Source organism: Neoarius graeffei, chromosome 2 (genome assembly GCF_027579695.1).
Source record: "Neoarius graeffei isolate fNeoGra1 chromosome 2, fNeoGra1.pri, whole genome shotgun sequence".
Classification (NCBI taxonomy): Eukaryota; Metazoa; Chordata; class Actinopteri; order Siluriformes; family Ariidae; genus Neoarius; species Neoarius graeffei.
In genome coordinates this window covers 113618502-113626642 of record NC_083570.1, presented here as the reverse complement: position 1 = coordinate 113626642, position 8141 = coordinate 113618502, and positions in this window count along the sequence as shown.

The window sequence follows — 8141 nt, the reverse complement described above, 5'->3', positions numbered from 1 at the left end:
AGTTAGACAGATTGTGTACAAATGGAGGAAATTCAAGACCATTGCTACCCTCCCCAGGAGTGGTCGACCAACAAAGATCACTCCAAGAGCAAGGCGTGTAATAGTCGGCGAGGTCACAAAGGACCCCAGGGTAATTTCTAAGAAACTGAAGGCCTGTCTCACATTGGCTAATGCTAATGTTCATGAGTCCACCATCAGGAGAACACTGAACAACAATGGTGTGCATGGCAGAGTTGCAAGGAGAAAGCCACTGCTCTCCAAAAAGAACATTGGTGCTCATCTACAGTTTGCTAAAGGTCACGTGGACAAGCTAGAAGGCTATTGGAAAAATGTTTTGTGGACAGATGAGACCAAAATAGAACTTTTTGGTTTAAATGAGAAGTGTTATATTTGGAGAAAGGAAAACACTGCATTCCAGCATAAGAACCTTATCCCATCTGTGAAACATGGTGGTGGTAGTATCATGGTTTGGGCCTGTTTTGTTGCATCTGGGCCTGGACGGCTTGCCATCATTGATGGAGAACAATGAATTCTGAATTATACCAGCAATTTCTAAAGGAAAATGTCAGAATATCTGTCCATGAACTGAATCTCAAGAGAAGGTGGGTCAAGCAGCAAGACAGCGACCCTAAGCACACAAGTCGTTCTACCAAAGAATGGTTAAAGAAGAATAAAGTTAATGTTTTGGAATGGCCAAGTCAAAGTGCTGACCTTAATCCAATCGAAATGTTGAGGAAGGACCTGAAGCTAGCAGTTCATGTGAGGAAACCCACCAGCATCTCAGAGATGAAGCTGTTCTGTATAGAGGAATGGGCTAAAATTCCTCCAAGCTGGTGTGCAGGACTGATCAACAGTTACTGGAAACGTTTAGTTGCAGTTATTGCTACACAAGGGGCTCACACCAGATACTGAAAGCAAAGGTTCACATACTTTTGCCGGTCACAGATATGTAATATTGGATCATTTTCCTCAATAAATAAATGACCAAGTATAATATTTTTGTCTCATTTGTTTAACTGGGTTCTCTTTATCTACTTTTAGGACTTGTGTGAAAATCTGATGATGTTTTAGGTCATATTTATGCAGAAATATAGAACATTCTAAAGGGTTCACAAACTTTCAAGCACCACTGTAGGTGTAGGATTCTGATTTTGGCTTTAGTCTAACAGTGTTGCAGATCACATACTATTTGATCTCTCTGTATTATCATTTGAGCCGACGTCTTCAAAGAAAGCACTTCCTGTGTGTTTAAGAGCAATCTGAGGATCAACTCTGAACCTCAGTGGCAGCTTTTCTTCCACACTTCAGAGGTGCTAATGATGTCAGGGTGCTATTTACTCAGCAATGCCCTTGAAACAATGTACAATGTGAGTGGATGAAACAGGCAATAGCTGAGAGCGCACTTGTCGCCTCCTCTCAGTTTAATATCACAGCATTGATTCATCTCTCTCTCTCTCTCTCTCATCTCATCTCATCTCATTATCTCTAGCCGCTTTATCCTGTTCTACAGGGTCGCAGGCAAGCTGGAGCCTATCCCAGCTGACTATGGGCGAAAGGCGGGGTACACCCTGGACAAGTCGCCAGGTCATCACAGGGCTGACACATAGACACAGACAACCATTCACACTCACATTCACACCTACGGTCAATTTAGAGTCACCAGTTAACCTAACCTGCATGTCTTTGGACTGTGGGGGAAACCGGAGCACCCGGAGGAAACCCACATGGACACGGGGAGAACATGCAAACTCCACACAGAAAGGCCCTCGCCGGCCCCGGGGCTCGAACCCAGGACCTTCTTGCTGTGAGGCGACAGCGCTAACCACTACACCACCGTGCCGCCCTTCTCTCTCTCTCTCTCTATGTAAACAAACTAATGCTTTGGTCTTTCTTGGAGATCTTTTCTTCTGTTCTCAATGCTCAAGTGTTTTTTCATTGCTTTTAGTTAAGACTCATAAGTCACCTGGTCCCTCTCTCAAAACTCGTCTATTTGAGACTTTTCTCAGCTGCAGTATTAATAACAGAGCTTAGAAATGTTTAGTATTTTCTTTGGGAAAGACTTAAGTTACACAGCTGAAATATAACACACTTGCTGATCAACAGCAACACAAAAATGCACTGTTACTGAGGAAAATACTTTATATAAAAGGTATCTTGGGCCTTTAGGTTCCTTGTGGATTCATTGGTACCTTTAGTCTAAATTGTGTACACTGGTCAGTGATAACATTAAAACCACCTGTCTAATTTTGAGTCATCAAAACAGCTCTGATGCATCAAGGGATAGACTCCACAAGACCTTTGAACAGGGGTCACCAAACTTTTTTTCTCTGGGGGTCGAGTCAGCTATATAACATAGAATTGTATGACCCAGACAAATATGACCACCAGCAGGCCTCATTGTGTAGTAGAGATTACTAGCCTGGCACAGCCATCCCCACTACTGTATCCCCACTACTGTATCAACACTTGATTCCTGGCACATATTTGTTTATCTTTACTAGTGGTTTGCAAAAGTAGTACTCGAGTCTTCACACTTTGTTTTAATTTGAAATACCACAGATATTCCATTTATTTATTTTCTAATAAAAATAACATCAAAGCTGTCAAGGTAAGAAACATCTGCCTAGTTGAGGTGATTGACACTGGCAAAGGTGAGTGGAAAATTATAAATTGTAGGTAGGCCTGTTGATATTATTAATAATAATTGTGTGCAGCACTTAATAAAGGTCAAATAAATAGGCCTATAAAATAAATACACTTAAAAAAACAGTGAAATTATAATATGAGCAATAGATCACAGCAGTTGTGCTGTGTCCTGCACGTCATTGCTCTCATCCATGGCCAAAGCAAAAAACTTGAATTCTGACGCTCTCTCATTCAGCTGGTCATACACGTTGTCCCCCAAATCTTTGGTTCGCCTGGTCATAATAGGTGTGGAGAGACTCACCGCGTTGAGCGCATCCTTCTTGTCGGGACACAGCTCCTCGGCCACAGCAAGCATGCGTACTTTAACAAAGTCCCCATCAGTAAACGGCTTTCCATGGGTAGCTAGTAGGTGAGCTACCTTATAGCGAGCTCGGACAGCAGCCTGGTTGATCTGGGTTTGGCGAAGGAATACATTCTGTTGTGCAGCCAGTCCGCATTTCATCCTCCGAATCCTGTCTTCTCTTGTTTGCCCTTGCAAACTAGCATACTCTTTGTGGCGGGTTTCGTAGTGACGACGCAGATTATATTCTTTGAAAACCGACACACTTTCTTTACATACAAGACAAACTGCACGGTCCTTACACTGAACGAAAAAATAATCGGTGGTCCACTGTTCTTTAAAAACTCTGCACTCTCTTTCAGCTTTTCGCTGACCGCTCGCCATTTTGCTGTCCTGAACACTGACAGTTCTCTGTGCGTGCGCTGCCTGTCACTGCTTGATCGCGAGCATATGACGTAAATTCGGAAAATATGAATAGTTCATTTTATAACTAAATATCAATTTTAATTGATAAAATCAACAAAATACAAGATGCAGACATGTTATTTGCCAAAAAGCAATTTAAAAAAATAGGCCATGACCACTTTTGGGGATTGTCTCATAGGGCTGGTTCAAGTGGTGGGGGGCTGGGGGGCCGGTCAAAGGGGGGTGGCGGGCCAGAGTTGGCCCGCGGGCCGTAGTTTGGTGACCCCTGCCTTTGAAGATGCGCTGTGGTATTTGGCACCAAGACATTAGCAGCAAAGTTGTGAGGTGGGACCTCCATGGATCAGATTTGTTTGTCCAGCACATCCCACATTGATCAGATTGAGATCAAGGGAATTTGGAGGCCAAGTCAATACCTTGAACTCCAGTTGTGAATGATTTTTGCAGTGTAGCAGGATGCATTATCCTTCTGAAAAAGGCCAGTGGCATTAAGGAACACCATTGCCATGAAGGACTGAACTTGATCTGCAACAATGTTTAGGTGGGTGGTACTGTATGTACGGTATGAAAGTAGCATCCATAGGACCCAAGGTTTCCCAGCAAAACATTGCCTAGAGCATCACACTACCTCTGCCTGCTTGTGTTCTTTACTTAGTGGATCCTGGTACCACCTCTTCCCCAAGTAAGTGACCCACACACACCCGGCCATACACATGATGTAAAAGAAAATGTGGTTCACCTTCTTCCATTGCACCCTGGTCCAGTTCTAATACCCATTGTAGGCATGTTGTGTGGTGTACGGGGTCAGTATGGTCACTCTGAATGGTCACTTTCATATGCAGCCACATACATAGCAAGCTGCAATGCACTGTATATTCTGACACATTTCTATAATAGTCCGCAGTGACTTTTTCAGCAATTTGTGCTCCAGAAGCTCTTCTATGGGATTGGACCAGCACATGCATCAATGAGCCTTTGACACCCATGACCCTGTCGTTGGTTCACTGATTGTCCTTCCTTGGACCACTTTTGGTAGGTACTAACCACTGCATACTGAGAACACCCCACAAGATGTGCCATTTTGGAGATGTTCAGACCCAGTCATCTCGCCATCACAATTTGGCCCTTGTTAAAGTCACTCCGATCCTTGCGCTTGTCCATTTTTCCTGCTTCCAACACATTAACCTTGAGAACTAACTGTTCTCTTGCTGCCTAATATATCCCAGCCCTTGACAGATGTTACTGTAATGAGACGTCAGTGGTTTCAATGTTCATGCTGATCAGTGTAAATATTGTTTCTAATAGGTAGAGCATCTGTAAATTCTTATGTTCTATTTAGAAACCACACACATGATTCGAAAGTGCATCCTGTTTCATCTGTTCCTGTTTAAAATAAGACACATGATAAACACTGCGAGTTACTGTATTTTGAGCCGTCAGTACATCTTGCACATACCTAAGCAAATTATTCAGACAGTTCCTTGCAGCAATTTTAAACTCTCTGAATCACATCATGTTTTCCTGTAGGAAATGTGGAAACGCTGCGAAATGTTACAAGCATGTTGCAAAAAAAAATTGTCATGCACACATCACTGATTTACATGTTTCCTGGCATCAGATGTCGTGACTTTCACTGGGAAGCCTACAGTCTGGCTTTTAAAAATATAGATTTAAAAATAAACCTGTCAGACTAATACGAAGCATGAAACTATCCACTGATTCTGACTCAAAGTATGCTCAGTCATACACTGCATATACTTCAGGGTAAGTCTGGAGACTGAGAGGGTAGTGCCAATTTTTTTTTTCCCTTTGGATTCTTTTGTGTTGATTTTTTTTTTCTCAGTGCAGGATGCGCTCACATTTCATTTATTAACTTCTTGGAATTCTATAAAAAAGAAAAAAAAAACACTACACTGTAAAATAGACATGCATTATTTATTTATTTTCCGACAGAGAAACCACAGGGGATGTGAAAGATTGCATGCTGTATCTCGAAATAGTATCTCTCTGCATGTATTGTCCAATAAAAATGCAAAAAATGTTCAACAAAAACTCTCTCTCTCTCTCCTAGGACTCCTATTTGGAGTGGATTAGTTTTACACAGGTATATCTGGAGTATTTCTTTGATTTTAATTTCTTCTGAATCCATCGTGTCAGTAATTGATTTACGTGTTGTTTGTGTATGCATCGGGAAAGATCACACCGTATTTTACTTTCTATAAAATAAGCAGTAGACATACAGTAACTCCAGGTAAGATACTGTATGAGTATATCATATCATAATTGACAAATTGGTAAAGAGTGCATTATATCCTGTGGGAAAAGATGATTTGTGCATTTTCTTCAGGATAAACGCTCCAAGAAGCACCTGTTCTGTTCTCTCATCTCCCACTGAAAGCAAGAGTTTAAACCAAATGTTCAAATATCAGCAAAGTTTAAGAGGATGTTTCAGAAAAATTATGCTTCCAACATTTTAATAATAATAAATAGTAATAAGTATGGGTGGCACGGTGGTGTAGTGGTTAGCGCTGTCGCCTCACAGCAAGAAGGTCCTGGGTTCGAGCCCCGTGGCCCGCGAGGGCCTTTCTGTGTGGAGTTTGCATGTTCTCCCCGTGTCCGCGTGGGTTTCCTCCGGGTGCTCCGGTTTCCCCCACAGTCCAAAGACATGCAGGTTAGGTTAACTGGTGACTCTAAATTGACCGTAGGTGTGAATGGTTGTCTGTGTCTATGTGTCAGCCCTGTGATGACATGGCGACTTGTCCAGGGTGTACCCCGCCTTTCGCCCATAGTCAGCTGGGATAGGCTCCAGCTTGCCTGCGACCCTGTAGGACAGGATAAAGCGGCTAGAGATAATGAGATGAGATGAGTAATAAGTATAACTTATATAGTGCCTTTCTCACACCCAAGGTCACTTTACAATTACAAAAAAGTCCATGAAAAGAGGTCAGGATGGAACTTCAGTGGTGTAACTGGTGACGATCCCACCAAAAGGTGCACAAGGGTATGTCCTACACGGCCTGCACAGCCACCATGACACCACCAGGTAACATCACTCGGAACACAACGCCATGGATCCAGAAAGTGAGCACAGAAGCACTGCTGCACAGAGCACTAGACAACTCTGATGTTAAAGAGAACAACGAGCTCACTGCAGTCCATAGCAAGGAGAACACGTATCACCCACGGCAGGACCAAGGAAACCGATGTCCAAAACTGGGTCTGGAGCTACACCACAACCGGCGGACAAAACATCCAAACAAAGAACAAAGATCAAACCATACAAACACAGAACGATTAAAAGAAGGGAAAAGGAAAAGAAAAAGAAAAAGATCCGGTGAGAAACGGCAGTCAAAATGCACACAGCGTACTCTCAAATGGGGGGGGGGAACAATTGCAGAGGTAAAATTTCTGTAAAAAAAATATGGATTTTTTTTTTTATGGAAGTTCCTAGAATAGGTACAGATTACAGGTCATGTGACCTCATCAAGGTCTTTAAAGATACAGTGTGATGCAAATAAATAATGCGTAACTGTGAAAAAGTTGCCGAAGAATAATTTAACACAACATTAATATTCACATTAAACGTGACAGGATTATGCAAGCATTCCGCAAATGAAGTTGGCAAGTGATAATGAGCTGCTGCTTATTCTTTCACAAAAAGGATGAAAAAGACAACATTGAGGTCATAGACATATAAACATAGACGCCGCCTTCCGCGTAGAATCATACGTCATCCTCGCCGCCATATTGGATGTGGCAAAGTGGAGAATAAAGATGCCTCATTCATGTGCTGCGTTTAACTGTACCAACAGGTTTACCGTCCAAACGAGATCACATGGGATTACCTTTCACAGGTGAGACTGGAAAAATACTTTTCATTGTATTTGGTCATTATAACGTAATTTCACAAACAGATTTTTCTGACTTTGTGGCTAATATGAAGTCTCGCGCATAATAGCCGCTCGGTGAAACCTGTCTCCAAACAACGAATATAATATAATTTATTTCATAGCCCACCCAACCAATTTCACCACCAGCTGTCAGATGGTGATGTCACACTCAAAAATAGAAGAGATTGGAAGCATGTCAAACTGTGAAGCAATCACATGGAGCAATCCCATTGTAATATGGTTTAACTGATTTTTTTTCCATATAGCACTGTATATTGCAAAAATTGTTTTTGGAGACATTTTATAGCCTATCTGCACGGCATTTAATGAAAGTGATGCGGAGACGGCACGGCACGGCTTCAGCAGCGTAAACACAGCACATTATTCTACACGGTCCCCGCTGAGCTCCAAAACATGCCTTGATGTGTAGATATCGTTAGTAGCCTACAATAGTAGCAGCGGAATAAAAAAAAAAAGTTTCTGATAGCTTGATTCCGGTATAGGCCTGCTGCATGTTGAGGAAATTTAGGTCACAACTCCCACGGAATATTGACGGGTATTTCGCACACTATTTATAACCATCACATTAAAAGTTATATATGTTGTTTTGATACCTGTTTGTTTCCCAAATATATACGTGTGTGTCTTAATGGGTGAATAAAAGGCATCGAGTTAAATATTATTGTAGAAAGGGGCTTTATGAAGTTCAGTCCATTTACTTGCATTGGTTTACGGGGAAGATTTGCCACATCCAATATGGCGGACACTCTGATGTATCCCAGCAACGGGCCACCCAGCTCAATGCGGCGTCTATGTTTATATGTCTATGATTGGGGTCATCC